Here is a 22,925-nt window from a genome sequence, read left to right on the forward strand (position 1 = left end):
GACTTTTCTACTTTGGAAATGTAATATTTATTTTTGTATATTTATTCGAGATCATCTCTATTCTTAAAGCAATGGCAACGACAACAAAAACAAAAATCTTCAGAAAAAGAAATGTCATCAACCCCACCAGCTGCGTTTATGGATATCAGCGCACTTGGGGTTCACAAGAAGTAGAAATTCAATCTGTTTTCTCTCAACTACTTTAATAGAGACAGTGTGCTGTGGGGAAAGGAGCCCAGACTCAGAATCCAAAAATTCTGACCGATGCTAATTTGCTGCGTGACCTCTGGAAAACTGAGTGCTTTCTCTGACCCTTGGTTTGTAAAATGGGTTTTTTCTGGGGGATCTCTAATGGCCCTTTCAAGTATAAAAAGTTCCATGATTATATGTGCCTCCGTGTTCTTTGTTACTACATCTTTGGTACTGATAGAAACATTCTGAATTATAGAAATGATGGCAAATCGGGCCCATCTATCTAATTTTTGCAGTCCTCCTTTCAGAACTCTCCAGTATTTTCAGGGACTTGGGGAGGAGATGGGCGCTTACCATGTTGGTAAGGTATAACTAGGAGTAATATTTTTAAGAGAGGCTGATTGCCAGAAGGTTGGCCACAAGGAGCTTAATCTTTCATCCATCAAAATTGGAAAAAAAAATGGAAGAATCAGGACATTCTGTGGCAGAGAAAGTGTCGTGAATGTTGATGAATCATGGGTCTTTCAAAGGGTCCAGGTCATTAGTAGCAGGGATGATGTGTGTTGGACCTGCACTTCAACTTGCGATGGACTCTTGCCTCCAGCACTTAGGAAAGGCTGAGCCTAACCTTCTAATCACTCTTCTAGAAATAGTTAACATTTGCACAGATACCTCTTTTCATCCCTTGGAGGTTAGGGCTATGATGATCATCATTTACAAGTGAGGAAACTGAGGTAAAAAACACAGTGTCTTGCTCAGGTCACATGCTTGACACAGGATATCAACCAAGAGTTCCATTTCCTAGGCCTTAACTATTTTTTTTTTCCTTACACATCTGAATCTATAATCATGGACTGTCATTGGATCATTCATTTACTCTTCTCATCACCTCTTTCTTTTCCTAGTCTCCTCTGGATTCATGACCAATCATTCCCTTCTCCAATGAGAGCAACCATCTCTTATTGTTCTATTGTTGCCTTCCCCCATGGTGTCTTCTTATATCTAAGGCTCCATGGTTGGGGACTCCGTGACCCCAGCAGCCACTCCCAAGGGGGTTTGCTGAAAGGGGAGGGAGCCCTTCAGGTAGGTGATTTCTTGCATCTTTGTATGAATATGTGGAGCTTTCTTCACCTTTAGTTCCAGATATCAGGGTACCATCTGGCGACTGGTTTTGCCGCATCTGTGTTTACTTTATGACCTTCTGCAAAAACAGATCTTACTTATGGGGAACTGGAGAGGGTTTTGTTGATTTCTTCCATATGTTCTTTGTGATGGATAGGTTTTTTTTCCTTTTTCCTTTAGAACTCACAAGCAAAGGAGCCACACTGTGGCTCACTGATGTGGCTCTTTGTGCACTCAGGTAGGAACTTCCAGGAGGCCTTTTTGTTCTGGGCAGCATTGAGTCAGCAAAATTTTTAGATGAGTAGAAAGTTATTTTCATTTAAGGATCTTTGTTTTGGAGGGAAGGAGTTTTAATTAGTGAGACTGCCATGAGAAGTGGGACTGCAAATCTGCAGAGCTTGCTTTGTCTCACAACTACCATTAGGCTCAAATATTTATTAAGTGCTTAGCTCAGTGCCTGGCACATAGTAGGTATGTAATAAACATTTATTCCCTTTTCTTTTCCTCATTATATGACCCTGCACAATCCCTGTTTCTGGTCTTTGTTCCCTCATCTGTAACCTGAGTAGGTTAGACTAAATGATTTAGAAGAAGCCTGCCAGTCCCAAAGACCTACAGTTTCTATAATCTTACCAATGACATCAGCAGCAGCTCAATTCCCCAAACTCACCCAGAAAAGGTGTTTAGTGGTGGTTGTCTCCTCCTGCAAGCCGGGGTTCCACTTGTGCTCTCAGGTCTTTGCCAAAGTGAGAACGTGAAATCCCAGTTGGAGCCTTGCACACTCTCTGTGTCTGTATGTATGTGTATATTTTATACATATATATATATATTATATGTGTGAGATATATATATATATATATATATATATATATATATATATATATATATATATATATATATATATATATTTATATATGTGTGTGTGTGTGTGTGTGTGATATGTGTGTGTGTGTTACTCGGGGCTGTTTTGTTTTTTTTTTAAATAACTGAAACCAGAATAGAATATCCAAGAAATCCTACCTTCTGTATAATTCAGAGTAGTTACTGCTCTGTGCCTATTAAAAAATACTTTCCCCTTTTTCCTTTTTCCTTCCTCCTTCCTCCTGTCCTTTCCTTTCTCCCTCTCTCCCTCCCTTCTTTTTTTCTTCTTTCCTCCTACCTCCTATCTTTGTTCCCCTTCCCTCTTCTCCATTTCTTTCACCTTCCTTCACCTTCCTTTCTTTCCTCTCTTCCTTTCTTGTTGCTTTCCTTTCCTCTCTCCCTCTTGCTTCCTTCTTTTCCTCTTTCCTCCCTCCCTCCTTCCCTTTGCTCCCCTTCCCCTTCTCCATTTCTTTCTTTCACCTTCCCTCACTTCCTTCTTTCCTTCTTTCCCTCTGTCCCTCTCTTGCTGCTTTCCTTTCCTCTCTCCCTCTTCCTCTCTTCCTTTCTTCTCCCTTCCTCCTTAAAATATAAAGAAAACAGAGTTCTCATTGCCAGAAAAAGACTTAGTTTGGAGAAATGCCCATGAAGGTTGGGCAGGAGACTGAATGGACTTTCAGAGATGCCAGGATGGCCCCAAGGTAAGGAGTGAACCACTTACATTTGGGAGCACCAAGAACTGGAGGGTTTGTCTAGGTATCCTACGGGGTAGAAGTGAGGGAGGAGGCATGGGACACAGTCTGAGCAAAAGCATCAGAGGTGGTAAATGAATTGTGTTCAGAAAACAGCGAACAACCAAGATTAACTGGGATGTAGTGCATATGAGGAGGGGTGATGGGGGATCAGTGTGGAAAACACTTTGGAACACAACGTTTTACAAGGGTGAATGTTGAAAACTAGGGACATGTTTTGAAAATAAAAAGCTATATTAATTTCCAAAAAAATTAAAAAAGGAAGTCTTCTCCAACCCCTCTTAATTCCAATACCTTTTCCTCTGTTATCTCCTGTTTATCCTGCATTTAGCTTGTTTTGCATACACTTATTTGCATGTTATTTATTCTTAGATTGTAAGCTCTTTGAGGACAGAGATTGCCTTTGTGGTTGCCTCTTTTTGTATCTTTAGTGCTTTGCACAATGCCTGCCACATAGTAGGTGCTTAAGAAATATTGATTGGTTGATTGCAGCTGGAAATCTAGGGATCTGAGCCAAAAGAAGCAGGCCTTTCCAAGGGAAATTTAGTTAAGGAAAAAAAAAAAAAAAAAAAAAGCAACTAGATAACATTGGATGGGTGGGGGCAGCTCTGGCTAAGTCACATCAGCGAGTCAGAAATATCCAGTCAGAAATAGCTTTGTCCTGGCAAGTGCCCCAGACTTACACTCACACCTGAGATGTTAAAGCACTTCCTCAAAGTGACAGCCCCAGATACCCTGAGAATGTTCCCATGGAAGCTGGACAAGTTCCAGGCAGGCTGGGATGCGCTGCTTGCAGCTCTGCTTGTGACTCCATGTGTAAACTAACCATTGTTAGTGGAGATAAGAAAACTATAATGCCTACCTGACAGGAGTGTTGTCAGGGGAGCATTTTGTAAACCTTAACATACTATAAAGAGAACTGTTACTGTTATCGGACAAGGCCTGAGCTGGCTGCAAAGTCCCTGGGAATCACATGTGTGTGTATAAATTTATCTTTATGTATGTATAAATATATATATTCATGTTTATATGTATTTACATCCATATGTATTGTGTGTGTATATATACATATATATATATATATATATATACATATAGATATAAATATATAGAGATAATACATACAATTATAGATTCCCAGAGTGGGGAGAGAAGAGAGTAGGGTGCTTTAGCTCTGGGAGGTAGTTTTTCCCCCCATGTTGTTGTTCGGTCACTTTAATCACATCCAATTCTTTGTGACCTCATTTGGGGTTTTCTTGGCAAAGAAACTAGAGTGGTTGGTCATTTCCTTCTCCATGAGGAAACTGAAGCAAAGAGTGTTATGTGACTTGCCCTAGGATCTATCTCCCAGTTAGCAGCATGTGTCTGAGGCTGGATTTGCACACACCTTCTCTGACTTTAGAGCTGGCTCTCCAGCTGCTTCACATCTCAGGAGGTGTAAAATTCTAATCGTCTCTCAGTTGTGATCCTTCTCTGGGAGGAGGCTTCTTTTCTGTATAATCTTTTCCTCTATGAGCAGGTTTCTTGGGAGGCTTCTGGAGCCTCCAGCCAGCCTCTTCTTCTTCCTGAATCCTGGCTCTGAATCTCCTCCAGCTCTTGTCCTTCCCCAGTCCAGACTGCCCTCCAGGCTCAATGTTGCTTCTTTTTATCCTCCCAGAGAATGGACTTGTGGGTATTCCCAGGGGCTTGTGGGAATTACTTACAACCAATGAACGTGTTCCTCTTAGAATTCCTAAGGTGTAAACTCCCTTTAAAAGCCTGAGCCAAAGGTCTGAACCAGAGAACTGTTAAGTCAACCTGAGTTCTCACCTTGTAATTGTCCAGACAACCTGAGTTCTCACCTGGTAATCCTAACAAGGAAGTTCTGCATAATCTCCTGAAGAGAAAGAGGGAACTATGGGGGTGGGATCCAGCCTAAACCTGAATTAGGAACAGGATGACAGTAGCATGTGTAGTGACCTACCTAGACCCAAAATCTCCATAGATCATGAGGTCCTAAGGTCAAAGAGACAAATGGGTGTGGTTTAAGACTTTAAAATATATATATATATTATTATTGTATTTTTTTTTTTTCTTCCAGGTTCTCAGTCATTTGGGAGAAATAAGAGAAGAGGAAGAGAAGAATGGCTGGTCTGTACTCCTGCCTCCTGCCTTATTTCAGTTGAATGTCTTGGCATTCAGTCCAAATCATGTCATTTCCATCTATTAAAGACAGTATGTGCTCATCTTATTCCTCTCAAACCCTTGTGGTGGCCTGTGGTTTTGCATTTCCCTGTGTCCCATTATTGGAGCTTCAGGACTCAGGACAGCTCTGGGAGTCTGACAATGGGGGCGCCTTCTCTAGCACAGGACTCATCATTAGAGTTGTTGTTCCTCCTGAGCCAATCACAGGACTCCATCATGACATAGCCAATGGTAGGATTGCTACAAATCTGGGGCCTTTCCAGATTTGTGTATTCAGAGACCTGGGGTGACCTTACACTAACTAGCAATGGGACAGACAAGGTCTAGAGCTAGGATTTCACTGGCCTAGGGAATTCCCAGATGGGGAAGCTCTCTAACAGTGCCCATCAAGGATGTCTGGAGCACAGCAACTTGCCCAGTCACACATCTACTGTGTATGATCAAAAATATGTTGTTCTGCCTTCTGTCCCCCTCCCCACATTGTCTCTCATTCATATCCTTCAAGAAACCTCAGTCAAGTGCCAATTGCCTAATGTGAAAACATATTAAGGAATACAGAAAAGTCTAATTGGGGTGGAATAAAGCTTTTCATTTTCTAACTTCCCCAGGGACTATGCTACAGGTTAAGTCAGTGCTAATATCACAGTGTACCCTGAACACAAACCAGCAGTATTTCCAAACTGAGACAAAGATGGCCGTGATGGCCAGGATGGGGAACAGAGGAGACAGAGGGAGCTGGGACCCTCTGGCTTCTGGAATTCCTTTGTATTGTCAATTGATGTACAGGCAGTTGGCAAGAGTCAACTGTGTGCTGGTGGTTCTTGGGAAGAGAAAGACAACAACAAAGTATGCTCATCCTCAAGGGGCTTACATTTTAGCTGGGGTGATTTATATCTATAATATTTTAACATAGCTATAGTATAATAAACATATTGTTAATAAAATAATATAAATATGTTTTCCAGTTGTTTTGATCAATCCAACTCTTGATGATCCCATTTGGGGTTTTTCTGGTAAAAGATTCTAGAGTACTTTGCCATTTTCTTCTCTGGCTTATTTAAACTGAGACCAACAGGGTAAGGTGACTTGCCAAAGGTCACGCAGCTGTTAAGTGTCCGAGGCTAGCTTTGAACTCTCATCTTTCTAACTCCAGGTCTGGCACTCTATAAATACATTACTTTTCAGCATATTCATGATATCCTTCAGAAGAATAAATTGCTTAGTCTTCATTTCTGCCTTTATATTATCCCTAGCAACCAGCACAGTTCCTACAGTTCTACAGTTTTACAGTTGTTCTACAACTTATCATTTGAGAGGGTTCTCTGGGAACTCTGGGAATTAGGAGGCTGGCTCAGGATCACCCAGCCAATATGAGAAAGGGATGAATCCCAATAAAGTATTATATACTTAGTATATATAGTACTTATATAATGCTTTAAGATTTGTAAAATATTTTACAAATCTTAGCACACTGTATCTTTTCTATAACCTTTGGGGGTAAGTAGCATTATTATCCATTTTACAGATGAGGAAATTGAGGAAGATATTTTTTTCAATGATTTGCATAGGGTCGCACAAGTTTCTAAGGCTGATTTGAACTCATGTCCAACACTTACCTAACCACCTAGCTGCTAGGTCTTCTTGCTTTCTAGCCCAGTTCTTTATTCACTATGACAACTTTCAGATAATAGCCTAAAAAAAATCTTTGTGAAATTGAAGAAACCCATTGTAAGCTCCTCAATGGAGATTTTTTTCAAAGATTTTTTTCCTTCTGTTATTATTAGCAGGGGCAATAATGAAGCATCCTTGGCTTTATGTTCCTTCTTGATGAGCCAGGTTGGATTATCCCTGATGTCGAGTTAGGAGAAACTTAACAGTCTCGTGGAATATTAAAGCTGGCAGAAACCAGCTGGTCTAACCCAATCATTTTGCATTTAGAGAAAATGAATCCTAGAGAAGGGAAGTTATTGATATGCCATAGGGCCCACAGCTACTTATTTTTAGAGCCCCAGATGGAGGCTCCATCTCTGATGTCTTAGATCAGTTCTGTTTTCTGAGATTATGACCACTTACAATCTACTGTGAATGGTGGATTTTTGTTGATGCTACAGTCGAGCTAAGGCTGGGCTCAGACAGTGGAATGGAGGAGCAAACAAACTGCCAGGAGACGCAAGGGGAAGAAGTTATTTCTAGAAGAATAGCAGAAATGTAATGATGATGGAGGGCAGATGTAGTATTAAAATCATTAAATGGATAGACAAGAATATTGGCTTTTTATTTTGGAATCATGGAATCAAATTGATTAAACTGTGTAAATCTTTTGACCTAGTGATACCATTACTAAATCTATAGCCTTGAGAGAGCAAAGAAAAATGAAAAAAAAAAGTACAAATATATCTAAAACAGCTCTTTTATTGGAACAAAGAACTGGAAACTGAAGGGATGCCCATTAACTGGAGAATGGCTGAGCAAGTTATGGGACATGAATCAGAGTCATAAAAAATGATAAAGGGGATGGTCTTAGAAAAGTCAGGGAAGATTAGTATGAATGGATGGAGAATAAGAACTACAAAGTACACTTTCTAAAATAACAATATAAAGACAACTTGGAAAACTTTAAGAACTTTGAGCAATAATTCACAATTCCAATAACACACAATTCCAGGGATTTCATAATGAAACAGATCTCCTATCTCCTTATAGAGAGCTCAGGTTGAAGAATGAAACATTTTTCTAGGCCTGACTAATGTGGAAATTTGTTTTTCTTGGTTATAAAGGTTTGTAAACTTTTTCTATATCAATGGAGAAATTAGGAAAAGAATGTGGATCTTTCTTTGAAAATTAAAAATATTCTAGGCTTCTGATTTGAAAAAAAATATTTTGATGGACAATAAAACTAATCAAAATGCATTTAAATGAAAAATCTTACATTTGTGTTCGAAAATAAGCTTTACAAACATAAGATGGGGAAGGGAAAGACTGCTTGGGGGACCCCTGCACTAAAATAATTAAGTGATTTTACTGCATGACAAGCTCAATGTATATTGCTTCTTGTTATTGTTCAGTTGTTCAGTCATGTACAACTATTCTTGACCTTGTGGACCATACTGTCCATGGATTTTTATTTTAGCAGATACTGCCATTTCCTTTTCTACATCATTTTACAGATGAGGAAACTGAGGCAAATAGTATATTAATAAACATCTAGAAAAGGTCATGTGAAACTAGGCTACATTCAGCAAGTCAGGCTGTCTAGGACAAGGGAGGGGATGATCAAATAACTAGTGGAGTTTTGTGTTCAGTCTTGAATGCCAGGGTTTTGAGTTTAATAAATTGAAAAATGCCCAGAGGAAGGTCATATGGATATTGGCTGAAGGAGCTGAAATGGCTCACCTTGGAGAAGAAAAGATTTAGGAGAATATGACAGATGTCTTGATATATTTGAAGATCTATCACACATACATAGGAGGAGATTGGACTTTGTCTGCTTGTTATTAAAAAGTAGACATCTGGGAGATGAGTCCAGTTGGCAAAGAAACAGATTTAAAGTTGATATAAATAAAAAAAGAACTTTTTAATAATCAGAGCCTTCCCAAAATGAAGATGACAGATTATCCCTCTAATCTATTGATGACTAATTGTCAGAAATGTCAGAGAGGGAACTCAGATTAAGTTGATATAGGTTGGACTGGATGTATTAGAGACTCGGTTTCCTATCTCAAAATTTAGGGGCTTAGACTTTTAATTTCTTGTTCTTTAAAGTCAAAGTAGAACATTTGATGTTTCATTTTCTAACTTTCTCTATTCTAGAGTCTTAGCTCTGACATCATGAGATCTACATCTCTCTGGTTATGCCTGAGGAACAGATGGGGGCTAAGAGAACACAATCACTCTGATGATGTCAGAAGGAAAAGGTTTCACTAATGAGTTGGCAAATCAATATTCCTCTCACCATGGATTACATCCCACATTCGCTCAAACAAATTCAGTTCCTACTAAATATACTCCCTTTCCAAAGAGTGCTCTCTTTCCAAAAGGACCACTCACTCCAGGCTCAGCCCTGTGTCAGTCAGACATCTACAACTGACCAGGCACTTGCCATTAGAGTCCCTAAATGGTAGCTTTGTTCTGTGGAAGAAGACTGGGAACTCAAGCTTTATATACAATGTTAGGGCTCCTAGCACCTGCCAAGCACAATCTCTGCCAGCTCGAATGGTCAAAAGTTTGAAAAGCTCCTTCATTTTGGGACTTTAAAAGCAGCACATTTTATGGCCAGCTTCTTCATTCTTCTCAAGCAGCCATCAGTTCTATTATAGATATTGAAGGCTGAAAGGAAATTCAGAGCTCATCTACTATACCTCTTAATTTTGAAAATAAGGCAACTCCGGCCCAGAAAAATAACATGACTTTACCCAGTGTTAAATAGTAACAGAACCAAGATTCAATCCAAGGTCTCTGACTTTGAATCTGATTTTCTTTCTACTTCACCAAAGTCCCATTAAAAACTCTTTGACTTCCCTTTTCTTTCTTCCTGTTCTATTTCAATCACTCAGTGATGGCTTCATGCTTCTCTATCAATCAGAGATTAGATTTCAGTCTATCACATCAAACTACAGTTATCAGCATTTAAAAAAAACAAAAAACAAAAAACTACAATCCTGCCTAGCCCAGGATGATAATTAATCATTGTAGACAGCTACGTGAATGCTTTGACTTCTCTTCATTTCCCTGTTTATCATTGGTCTGGTTGTCAAACGGAATCATTCTCTTAAAATTTTCCTGGATACTCATCCCTCACGTTAGAGAATTATTTGGAGAGTTGCAACCTAGAGGTTTAGGATATTTAAAAAAAAACTTTTATCATCTTCAATCGCATTATCAACATCATCAGCTGAGATAAAATACCCAAACTCATATGTATCTGTGCCTCATCAGCTTGGTACGGTGTACAAGAAAGATCACCCTCCATCCATGCTTGCTTGTGCTGCATAAAGCGTGCCATCCTACAAGTTTGCCAGATCTTCCCCACTATCTCCTGACTTTTTGAGAATTCAGTGGAACACTGCTGGGCTACCTTCATCTTGCCAGGTGACGGAATCATTTTCTTTTCCTTGTTTTCTTCTTTTTATGAAGTTCTTCACTGATTATAGTACCCTGTTCACACTCACCATGCAACTCTATTGCCTTTTGTGGGATATTTTTAGTTTTTCATAGTCTAGGGGGCAGCTAGGTGGCGCAGTGCATAGAGCATCAGCCCTGAATTCAGGAGGACCTGAGTTCAAATCTAGTCTCAGACACTTAACACTTTCTAGCTGTGTGACCCTGGGCAAGTCACTTAACCCCATCCTAAAAAAAAAAAATAAATAAATTCATAGTCTAGAATGAAGGGAACTTCAACAAGGGCTGATAAGCATGCATTTGCTTGGAGTCCTGAAAATTGAATCAAAAGATCTTCAAGCTCAACAAAAGAAAGACTAGAAAGAGAACCCCCAACACACACATTCACATATAATCAGTGACGCTAGATAGCCATAGAGCTAATCACCATGGAAGAGGAACAACAGCAGTCCAGATGTTGAGTAATTCGCAGGAGACCAAAATTTTACATGCACTTTTGTTTTGAGAACAAGTATTCAATGTAGGAGAGATGGGAATGCTAGAGAATGAAATTCTAAAGATGAAAGGAAAATAAAAGCATAAAAATAAAACCTAAGGAGACAGTAAATGAATAAACCAGTGAAAACTGGCTCAGGTTTAAAAAAAATGTTTTGGTATTTAGTTATAACAGTTGTATCTGACTTTTGGGGATCATATTTTGGGGTTTTCTTGGCAAAGATTCTAGAGTGCTTTGTCATTTCCTTCTCCAGTTCACAGAAGTGTATACTAGTATTCATATCGAAAGGACAAAGTGTGTTATAATACATCAGTTTGCTTCCATTTTTAAAAGTCAGGGAGAAGAGGTGAAAGAAAGAGCAACTGAGTGAGGGTAAATAGTTGTTTGGCAGAGTGCTCAAAGAAATGTCATAATATTGGTAAGGAATGCTAAGAAACATTAACCTTTTTTCTTTTTTTTTAAACAAACAAAAGAATGATTGACAGGGAAAGGGAAGGATCAAAGAAGGCAGAGAGTCATTGAACTCCATAAGAATTTGGTAACAGACTGTAAGGTGGGCTTCAGATGAGACAATGACTCTATTCTACTTAAAATGACTGATAAGATGCTACTCTGCGATACCTTACCTAGGTGAAAACCCATCTTGTTTGTTCACTAGATATGATCAAGCCCTGGACACCTCTCTGGGTCTAGCAGGATATTTACTTGGATGGGTAGAGACTTGGTGATGCTCTATGAAGCCTCTTAGGGAACTAATGGAGATCTGTGTGAGAAAAGAGGCTTTCAGCCTCTGGGAATAGGATTGTATCTCAGGCTTATTCTCCTTCCTGTCTACCCCTCACTAGTGAACTATAGAGGGCTTGAAGAACTCTTCTTTAGCATGGAAGTCTTAGCAGGGTTCATAAGCCATGTGCAACTGGCTACAAAGTCTATTAGAAGGCAAGACAGAGTGGATGCGTAGCTTAGGTTTTGTAAAGAACCCTGAAAACTCAAAACCAAAGGAAAATACTCTACTATGTCTGAGGGAAATGGTTTGACTAATCTAGCCAAAGGGGGTCTAGGAGCAGCCCTGTAACAGCACATAGGCTACTAGACTCCGAGGGGATACGTATCACCCCAGATTTGGGGACCTGATCTGTGAAAAGGAGGTCTGAGAGAGTAGCACATGACATGTGCTACAAGAGAGTGAAGAGAAGTCAATACTCCAGCCCAGGCTCCTTTGGTTTCTTTTGACAAGAAGAATGATCTTTGGACTGGAAAGGACAGAATAAAAATGACTAATGAGGATGCCTTTGGGAGTCCAAGTCTGATGGACTGCCTCTGAGGGCACTGAGAGAACCATAATATTCAAATGCTGAACCACTGGGAAAGAGCTTTTCAATCCAGTCCAATCCGATGAGCATTTATTCATTATTTTTAAATAAATTAGTATTTTATTAAAATGTTAATATTGGACATCAATATGACCTGCTAAACTTTCTTAATCAACTATTTAGATTTAAATTAATTAATTTAAATGCACAAATATAATAACCATTTTTAGTTGTGTTCCTCAATTATTTATTTGTATTCTTACTAGCTTTCTTTTCTAAAAATTTTTTCCTATTTACATTGTCAACATGTCTTTTTTATCCATCTCCATACCATGTTCCCAGAGAACGCTTATGTGAGTAATAATATGTTCAAAGGGTAAAATGAAAAAGAGGAAGAGAAAAGAAATCAGCAAACTAGATCAAAACACACACACATACACACGCACAAAAATCTGAAAATATTTGCAAAAGTCCTAACTCTCGGATCCTCTAATTCTGCAAAGGAATGGGATGAAGCTATATTTTTAGAATTTTTTCTTTGGAAACATGCTTTCACTAAACAGTTATTAAGCAAGACAAAGTGCTAGGCATTAAGAAGTCGAAATAAAAAATAGTTCTTGTCCTTGAGAAGTTTATATTTTCTTAGGGAATTGGAGCCTGGAAATAGATTACATGCATGATATTTTGAGTTAGAAAAATACACTGATAATAGGATAAGGAAAGGTTTCCCATAGGAATCGGCATAAGAAGTGAGCTTTGTAGGTGTCTCTGGATTCTACATGATTGAGATAAGGAGAAAGTATAACAGACATGAAAGATGGATTGTACAAAGACAAAAAGCAGAGGGAGAGATGGAATGTTGAGTTTGGGGAGTAGCAAACAGATCGGCTTGGCTGGATCACAAACATTCTGGAGGAGAGGAGAGCTACAAGGTAGAAAAAGGAAAAAAATCTTTACCCAATTTCACACACATACACACAAACACACACACGTGCAGTGTGTAAAGTGAGCATTACTTTGATTCCTGGTAAAATTCTTGAAGACATTATTAAAGGGATAGCTAATAAGTATCTAGAAAAGGAACAAGTAATTATAAAAAGAGTAAACAAGATTTCTCTTAAGAATAATTCCTTGATTTCAGAAAGGAGAAAGTTACTTGTACTGATCCTAAATGAAGTGAGTAGAACCAAGAGAACATTGTATATTATGTGATGATCAACTCTGATAGACTTAGCTCTTCCACATTGGGGGGATTCAGGCCATTTCCAATGGTCTTGGGATAGAGAGGGCCAAATGCACCCAGAGAGGACTGTGGGACTGAGTGTGGATCACAGCATAGTATTTTCACCTTTTGTTGTTTCTTGTATTTTGTTTTTTCTCTTTTTTTTTCCTTCTTGACCTGATTTTTCTTGTGCAACAAGAAAATTGTGGAAATATATGTAGGAGAATTGTACATGTTTAACATATATTGGATTACTTGCTGTCTAGGGGAGGTGGTGGAAGGAAGGGAGGGAACAAAGGTGAATGTGAAAAACTATCTTTGCATGTATTTTAAAAATTAAAAAAGGTATTATTATAAAAATAATATAAACAAATAAATATCTAAATAAAAAAGAATATTTTGCCAAACTAATTCCCTTTCCTTTTTTGATAGTATTACTAATCTAGCTGATCAAATGAATATTACTTATATACTTTAGTGAGACTTTAAAAAAAACTTGATAAAATCTGTTTTGTTATTTTTCTGGGTCAGATGGAATGATGAGGATTAGAGAACAGTATAGTTATATAGATTCAGCATTGGTGGAATCCTTGGCCTAATAGGGCACTTTATGTGTCTACGTCAGTCATTCAGCCAGTCAATTAATAAGCATTTATTAAGGCCCTTACTAGATTCCAGGTATTGTGCTAATGCAAAGGATATAAAGAGGTGCTAGATGTACTTGGGGAAAAGTTTTTAAGTGAAGTGTCCCCATCCTTGGCCCTGTATTTTTTAGCATTTTCATCAATTCTTGATTAGAGGCATAGATGGCATGGTAATCAAATTTCCATAAAACACAAAGTTCAGAGGGCTAATTGGCATATTATATATCAAAGCAAGGATTCAGAAAGAGCTGAGCTGGGTAGAATACTCTGAGAGTTGAGGATCTGATAAAATATTTGAGTGATAAATGCAAAGTCTTATACTTGGGGTCAAAATAAAACTCATGAGTAAGTACACGATAGCAAACTAGAGGACAATTCATTTGAAAAGGATTCTGGGCAAACTCGGCTTAGGTCAATAGTCTAATATGGTGGCTGAGAAATTGTAGATCATTTTGGGATGCAGGAGGAGAGAGTGTCCAAGATAAAGAAACCAATAGTCCTGCTGTGCCCTGCTTGTGTTTGATCAAATACTGTATTCCCCTCTGGCTACCACATTTTAACGACACCACCAAGATGGAGGATGACCAGAGAAGAGCTAATGAGATGGTGAAAGTCCTGGAGACCAGCTGGGTATCATCTGATACGGTGGGCTTGGTGGTCTCTGGCTCCCCTCCCATCTCTGAGACCCTGTCATTCTGCTGCTGGCTCTGAAATTCTGAGTTTCTCACATCCAGTGTAGAAACCACTTTCATCTCTCCCACTTCATTTGATTCTGCTGGCCACTATGAGAGGGAGGCAGAAGAGAGAATATAATTTTACAGTTTTGTTTTTAGCCTGAAGCTCAGATAAGTTAAGTGACTGGCCAAAGGTCACAGTGCAAATAAACAGAACAGCTCTGGGCTTTGGTGCTGGTGAAGTGTTCAGAGCCGGCTCCGTAGGTGCCTGTGGGGAGGGTGGGGGTGTGCCAGAAGGCCACCTATAGGAACATTTCTCATTACCTTGGCAAAAGGCCTGTGTTTGTCACCAAAGGAGCTACAGCAGCAGGATGACCTGAGTGAAAGTGGTGGCAGCAAGATGAGACCACTGCCACCTCCCTCAGACCTTCCCAGAGACGTTCTAAGACTTAACCCAAGCACTCCGGGAGCAGGAACGCTTCTAGCCTGTGCCCTCAGCCATGATCCTGGGAAGCAGTCTCTGGGGAGACGCAGCCCAGACCTGCTCCTCCTTCAGCTATGAAGATCCACAAAGAGAAGTTGCTGCCCTAAAGTCCTGGATTTGTCAAATGGCTCATCTTGAGAGACCAGAATGAATTTGTCAGTGGAAATGGCACTAAATGACATTAAATTGCCCAATAGCTCTGCTGCAGCCTCCTAAAGACCAGGGAGCCTTTACTTCCATGTGATTGGCAATGGCAATCTTTCTTAGTCTTGTTTTCTCCCTTAAAATATTAGGATGTGAGTTTGGGAAAACCAGGGACTGTTTCACCCATCTATTTGCATCTCCAGTTAGCACTTGATAAATTCTTTCTTTCTTTCTTTCTTTCTTTCTTTCTTTCTTTCTTTTCTTTCTTTCTTTCTTTCTTTCTTTCTTTCTTTCTTTCTTTCTTTCTTTCTTTCTTTCTTTCTCTTTCTTTCTTCTTTCTTTCTTTCTTTCTTTCTTTCTTTCTTTCTTTCTCTTTCTTCCTTTCTTCCTCTTTCGTCCTATCTTCCTTCCTTCTTTCCTTCCTTCCTTCCTTCCTCCTCTTTCTTCCTTCCTTCCTTCCTTCCTTCCTTCCTTCTTTTCTTCCTTTCTTCCTTCCTTCTTTTCTTCCTTTCTTCCTTTCTCTTTCTTCCTTTTTCTTTCTCTTTCTTTCTTTCTTTCTTTCTTTCTCTTTCTTTCTTTCTTTCTTTCTTTCTTTCTTTCTTTCTTTCTTTCTTTCTTTCTTTCTTTCTTTCTTTCTTTCTTTCTTTCTTTCTTTCTTTCTTTCTTTCTTTCTTTCTTTCTTTCTTTCTTTCTTTCTCTCTCTTTCTCTCTTTCCTTACTTCCTTCCTTCCTCTTTTCTTCCTTTCTTCCTTTCTCTTTCTTCCTTTTTCTTTCTTTCTTTCTTTCTTTCTTTCTTTCTTTCTTTCTTTCTTTCTCTTCTTTCTTTCTTTCTTTCTTTCTTTCTTTCTTTCTTTCTTTCTTTCTTTCTTTCTTTCTTTCTTTCTTTCTTTCTTTCTTTCTTTCTTTCTTTCTTTCTTTCTTTCTCTCTCTCTCTCCCTCTCTCTCTTTCCCTTCCTTCCTTTCTTCCTTTCTTCCTTCCTTCCTTCTTTTCTTCCTTTCTTCCTTTCTCTTTCTTCCTTTTTCTTTCTCTTTCTTTCTTTCTTTCTTTCTTTCTTTTTCTTTCTTTCTTCTTTCTTTCTTTCTTTCTTTCTTTCTTTCTTTCTTTCTTTCTTTCTTTCTTTCTTTCTTTCTCTCTCTTTCTCTCTTTCCCTTCCTTCCTTCCTTCCTCTTTTCTTCCTTTCTTCCTTTCTCTTTCTTCCTTTTTCTTTCTTTCTTTCTCTTTCTTTCTTTCTTTCTTTCTTTCTTTCTTTCTTTCTTTCTTTCTTTCTTTCTTTCTTTCTTTCTTTCTTTCTTTCTTTCTTTCTTTCTTTCTTTCTTTCTTTCTTTCTTTCTTTCTTTCTCTCTCTCTCTCTTTCTTTCCTTCCTTCCTTCCTTCCTTCCTTCCTTCCTTCCTTCCTTCCTTCCTTCCTTCCTTCCTTCCTTCCTTCCTGCCCTCTTTCCTTCCTTCCTTCCTTCTTTCCTTTCTATTTACATGTAACCAGGCCAAGATTTATTTTCATTCATTGTTGGAGATTTAGTTCTGCTTCTGCAGTCAGGAAGACCTAGGATTAAATCTTACCTCAGACAATTCCTAAAAAGTGGACAAGTCACTTCACCCTGTTTGTCTCAATTTCCACATCTATAAATCATCTGAATAAAGAAATGGCAAACCACTCCATTATCTTTGTTAAGATAACCCTAAATGGGGTCACAAGAGCTGGACGTGACTGAAATGACTGAACAACAATAAAAACAGAATTTGACTCCAGGCTCATTAGCTAGACAGAAAAAAGCAGAGAGCATTGCCCATTTTTCTCTCTCATAGTGACATCATGGTAGAGTTGGAAGACTTCTGAATTTGGAGATCTTAGGCTTGTGTTTCAACTCTGCTTCCTAACAGGTTTGTCAGAGTGAGAGATAGAAGGGATCTCATAGATTATCTAATTCAGGGAGTCTTTATATGGAATCCTTGAAGTAAAAAAAAAAAAATTCTGATATTTGTTTTTCCATAAAATTGGCTTCCTTTATAATCCTACTTTAAAATGCATTTACAAATACGGTTCTGAAAAGGGCCCATAGTTTTAACCACATTGACTGTCCAGGATATGAAAAAGGTTAAAATGCCTTGCTCTAGTCAGATCTTTAAATTTTAAACAGCAGGAAATACAGATAGAGCAAATACCTGTGTTTAAATCAGAATCTGACTCCAAATATAGTAAATGTTCTTTCCCTACTCGTCATCCTAAAGTCACTTAACTATATGTCCTGGAGGATGGCATTTCCTGGCACACCCCGTACCTCAGGGCCCTCCACTTTAAAATGGCAGGGATGGCATCCTGAAGACTATTTACCTCCCCTTTTTGAAGTTCAAAAAAGCTAATGAGTCTGACAGTGCTTTCTGCCCTACGGAAGGCTGTGAAAAATGGACATTATTGTTCGTACATGACCCATGAATTATAGAAGAACCACAGGTTTCAGGTAACCCCCACTTTTCATACCAGTCTGTGCTGTCAACACCAACCACATATGAACGGAAGTTCAGTCCCTGAATTTGAGGCTCTTGTTCAGCCCAACACAGTTTCAGCCTCTGCAGACAAAGGCTTTCATTCTTCTGTGGTTTTTCTGAGGCTGTTGAAACGATCGTGTTTCTCGCTTTGGGCTGGACTGTTCCTTTTAGAATTTTTGTTTTGCCTTTTTTCCTTCTTAACATTTGTAACCCTATAAAGAGTTGAATTGGAAACCAGAGCTGTGGCTCTGTGGCCCTGGAAAATCTCCCAGACTACTGGAGAGAGGCTCTGTCAAAGGAAGGGGGAAAGGAACATTGACCAGCAAATCCACCAATTAAACAAGTTTTGCCTCAAGAAACATGAAATTGCTTCAAAGGAGTTTTGTGGAAAATGAGCAGATTAATGTGGAAAACATGCTGGCAGCGGCATTCCCCCAACTCCCAAACCCCATTGAAGAAACACTGTGATAGAGTAGAAAGCAACCGAGATTGGAAGGCAGAGTGTTCTGGGTTCAAAATCTGGCTGGGTTCCTTTTGATCTTGGATGAATGACAACTTCTTTAGTTTGCTTATCTGTAAAGTGACAGAACTGAGCTAGATAATTTTCTCAGACTCCCTATAAATCTAACTTTTGGGAGGCTCCTGTGATTTCAAATGTCCAAAGGCAGTCATTCCTGCCTGAACAGAGACCAAGTTAATTTTCTTTTAAATTTCTGGTATCTTAGCACAGCATTTGATAGTATACTTCAAAAGTAACAAGATAGGGACTAGAAACTGCTAAGTTTAGATAAACTTGGGATTGATGAGTTGGTGAAGGAATTGATGAGATAAGCTGCAAAGAGGTGTCTGTTAATATTTGATGTCAATAGTGCAGCATGATGGATATGTGGAATATGGAAACATGTTTAGAATATGTTCTATTCTCTCTACATATAATATATATTTTATTCTAGATGTATATTCTATTCTATAGATCTATATTTATATTTATATTCTATTCCATATATGGAAATATGTTTAGAAGAATTGCATATGTTTAACCTACTTTGTTGCCTAAGCGAGGGAGGGGAAGGAAAGAAGGAAGGAGAAAATTTTGGAGCACAAGGTTGCAAAGGTGAATGTTGAAAAGTAGCTCTGAATGTATTTGGAAAAATAAAATACTATTAAAATAGCAAATATTTAATAAAATAAAATATTAAAATTGAAAAAAAATACTAGTAAAATAATTTGATATCAACTTGGCAAGGGGTCTCCACAGGAATAGATCTGTACTCGGCCATAAGCCGTTTTACATTTTACATCCTTTGCTTGGATCAGAGTAGAGATGGCATGCTGATTAATTTCTGGATACTGTAGAGTTGGAGAAAAAGCTAACATCTGTATGACTCAGTCAAGATCCAAAAAATATAATGTGAAGCGGACTGAATCTAGAGATGGACAAGGAATTAGGCCTGATATTCCATGAGTATGAGTAGTAGGTGAGGATACTTCCTCTGCCAATGTGGGTCAGCACCTCAGCAAGTCTGCCTGGGGCACGGAGGTTTTACATGGTTTGTCCAGGGGCACACAGAGGGTCAGAGACATGAGTTTGAATTCAGGCCTTCCTGACTTTAGAACCAGAGCTTTATGAACATTGACATCTAATTAAGATTAATTGGAAAGAAAGACTATTAAGTCTTAATTTAATTGACTATTAAGATTAATTGGAAAAAGGAAAAAAGAAAAAAGAAAAAAAAGTTTAACTCTTGAATCCAGCAAATAAACTTCACAAATAAAGGCAGAGATTGGTCTGAAAAGGATTTTAGGGAATTGTCTGCTCAATACGATCCATCTGTGTGAGGTGACACTCTGTTTATTGGTTGACAAGCATTTATTAAGCACTTACACTGTTTTAGGCACTCTCTGCCTTAGTGAAGCTCCTAGGACAAGGGGGAAGAGATAAACTATCTGCAAATAGCTATATCCAGAATAAATCATAGATAACCTTCATTTGTAAATAATTATTTGCATGTGGTCTTCTCCCTTGTGGGCAGGGATACTGTTTTCACTTCTTTTTCTGGAGGCTTCAGTGCTTGGTATTTAGTAAGCACTTAATAAATATTTGTTGTTTGATTGAAAAATCTCAGAAACCTTCTAGTCTAGTTCATAGATGAGCAAAAAAAATCTCCTTTTTAATATAAAGTGAATATTATGTCCCCCAAGAGTTATTCTCCTCACGTTTCTTGAGGGTACTGACTATTTCATTTTTGTCTTTGTATTTTCAATACCCAAAACAGTGCCTGGCACACAGCAGGTGCCTCATAAATGTTAACTTATTCATGATGAGTGGTCATCAAACAACCCACCATATCAAGACAGCCCATTCCATTTGCAAATAGCTCTGTCAGGAAGTTTTTGTATAAGCTTACACACACACACACACACACACACACACACACACACACACACACACTTCTCTTCTTCTTCCCCCTACATATATTGAACTGAATATGTTCAGCTCATATAGTTTGCCTTCTTTTAATTTACATATATCGAACCTAGAATTCAGAGGCAAAGATAATTCTAGCTGCCCTTTTTTTCCATGATAGCCCTTCAAATATCTGAAGAGAGCTACCATGTTCTTTATGGGCCATTTCCCCTCTCCATCCTGGATATTTGTAGTTCTTTCTTCTGACCCTATCTGCCTGATTTCTTGCTTGTCGATCTCCATCTTAGACTGCAGCCCAATTCTCGAAACCTCTAGGTTCTCATGAGTGCTTAGAAGAAGTGAGACTGTGATTTCTCTCCTTCTGGACCTTTGGCTTCCATCACTTCAGCTTAAGATTCTGATAAAGTTCTTGACCCCAACTTCACTGTTGACTTATATTTTGTGCCCATTTTGTGAAATGCTCAGGACCAGCGAGCCAAGAAGAAATAATCGTTTGATCTCTGTGTGCTTTTTCCAATAGCTTTGGAAATCTTTGTACTTATTTCCATGTCCTCATTTATCTATTTTGATAGTGCAGTGTATTTAGGGTAAAGAACTTTGGATATGCTACTAAAATTAGTCTTCCTTTTCCTTTTGACTTTATCTCACTTTTTTCTCTTTTAACAGATTTAAGACATGAAATCTCTTTACCGAGTTGAAAATTAGGGAGTTATTCTAGCTATCAACAGATGCTGTCATTACATATGCATTAATTAATTTCATTTATGAAACACATATTAAGCTCCTAATACATGAAATCCTGGCATTTGTTTACTAAAGACAAGCATACAGGGATACAAAGGAGGAAGGGAAGAGGACAAGCATTTATTAAGTGCCTACTATGCACCAGATGCTATGCTAAGTGCTCTTTAAATATTATTTCATTTAATAAAATGAATGCAACTACAAAATACTTTTAAAAGTACAGGGAAATAGCAATAATGGAAGAGTGCCAGAAACCATAATTGGTGCCTTGCATTCTGTTCTGGGAGCCATCCCTGGTAAACTGGAGGAACTTGTTTGTCCATGTCAATATGATAAAAATCATGAAGCTACCAAAATTAATTTACAACATTATTGTTACATTACACAAATAGCCAAAGGAAATTTTTATAAAAAAAAATTTAAAAATCATTTGAAGGGGGAGAATTGGGTCTCCAATCACAAGAGAAAGAATGAAGAAAAACAGGAAGGAGAGGAAGCATGGAATTATGAGACATCAAAATAAATTATAAAATAGTAATCATCTAAATCATTTTGTGCTGCTATAAATAATGGAATGGAAAGAACAAGAGCCAAAAATATCTCACTCCAAATAGTAGCTTTCTTCTAAAAAATAATTACAAGAACATGATTTGCTTTGGGGAAGATTTTCTACTACTTGACCCAAACTCTCAGAAAATCCTAGAAAATGCTTTTCCAGAAATTAAATTTAGACATTCATGTTACAACATATAACATATCAAGAACCAAGTATTTTCAGGATATGAATATGCAGTACCACAAAAAATAATAAGAACAGGAAGACTTCTACAATTATGTCTAAAGGAGAATTCCTAATCAAACAAGGGACAGAGATGGTGATTAAGATAAAATAGAAAATCTAGTTATCTAATTAAAAAAAATAAATTTCATTCAAAATCATTACAGATAAGATACAAAAGAAACCATCAAGTGAAAAATATTTACATAAAAGTCACTAAAAGAATCTGATATTTTTAAATATGCAAAGAATTGACATCTTTGCATGGGTTTTCAAAAAGTCTTAGTGCAATTTTAATCTTTATTAACTTGGGAGCTTTAGTACCCCAAAATTTCATTAAGACTCAGAGAATTTCTCCTTAGAGGGAACCCAAAGAATTATGCCTTAATAGCTTAGTTATCAAAGACTATGAACAGTTCTCTAAATAAGAATTGCATCTTATCAATGATCATAAGAAAGCATGCTCCAAGTTCTTATAATCAGAGATATTAATATTTATTTAAAATGTTGAAGATTTATCCCATAGCAAGAATTATGAAAGGTGATCAAATATGGAAACAGTGGTGAAGAATCTGTGGGAAGACACAAATTACATATCATACATATCAGACATATACACACAATAATACCTGGTTGATGGAGCTACAAATTGACTCCTTTTGTTCTGCAAAAGAATCTAGAATTGTAAAAAAAAAAAAAAAAAAAAGAGAGAGACTAAACTGCTCATATACTCCCCATCTAGAAATTCTATTATTGATTATACATCCTAAATATATTAGATAGAATCTAATCTCTTTATTACTTCTTTTGCCTGTCTACTTGTCTATGTGTTTGGCCATCTATCAATTGATTTATCTATTTGTTTATCTTTCTATCTATCTGGACATGTCTGTCTGTCAATCTCTCTATCTTATTCACATTAGCATATTTTGTCATAAAAAGAAACTGGAAATAAGAAGGATGTTTATCATCTGGGGAATGTCTTGAAAAAATGATTATTTTATGAATTTAATGTAGTACTACTATATCTGACAAGACAAATGAAAAATATGAGGAATTTGAAGAATTGCATAACTTGTAATAAAATAATTCATTAATAAACAGAACCAGAAAGATATTCAATAAATAATGTAAAATTTTAAAATGGGAACAATAGCAGCATTAAAGGCAAGTAATGCACTGATAATTGGCCCTGGTCTTTAAGAACAGACAAGAAATCTCTCACCAAAAGTAATTTGTGAAGTATAATCATTTATGTACCTATTGCCCGGGGGGGTTACATTTACA

General features: G+C 37.7%; 1 protein-coding gene and 1 long non-coding RNA gene across 5 annotated transcripts in view; one reads left to right on the forward strand and one right to left on the reverse strand.

The window, feature by feature from the left end:
• LOC141541571 (uncharacterized) overlaps positions 1–5,165 on the forward strand; it is a 74,568-nt gene extending 69,403 nt beyond the window's left edge. Inside the window, exons 3-5 of the long non-coding RNA XR_012481840.1 lie at positions 1,495–1,552; positions 2,769–2,873; positions 5,005–5,165. This is a non-coding gene — a long non-coding RNA (uncharacterized LOC141541571). The remainder of the gene's footprint in view (positions 1–1,494; positions 1,553–2,768; positions 2,874–5,004) is intronic.
• FGGY (FGGY carbohydrate kinase domain containing) overlaps positions 1–22,925 on the reverse strand; it is a 517,954-nt gene that overhangs the window by 16,274 nt on the left and 478,755 nt on the right. The window lies entirely within an intron of this gene.

This window comes from Sminthopsis crassicaudata, chromosome 4 (genome assembly GCF_048593235.1).
Source record: "Sminthopsis crassicaudata isolate SCR6 chromosome 4, ASM4859323v1, whole genome shotgun sequence".
NCBI classification, from domain to species: domain Eukaryota; kingdom Metazoa; phylum Chordata; class Mammalia; order Dasyuromorphia; family Dasyuridae; genus Sminthopsis; species Sminthopsis crassicaudata.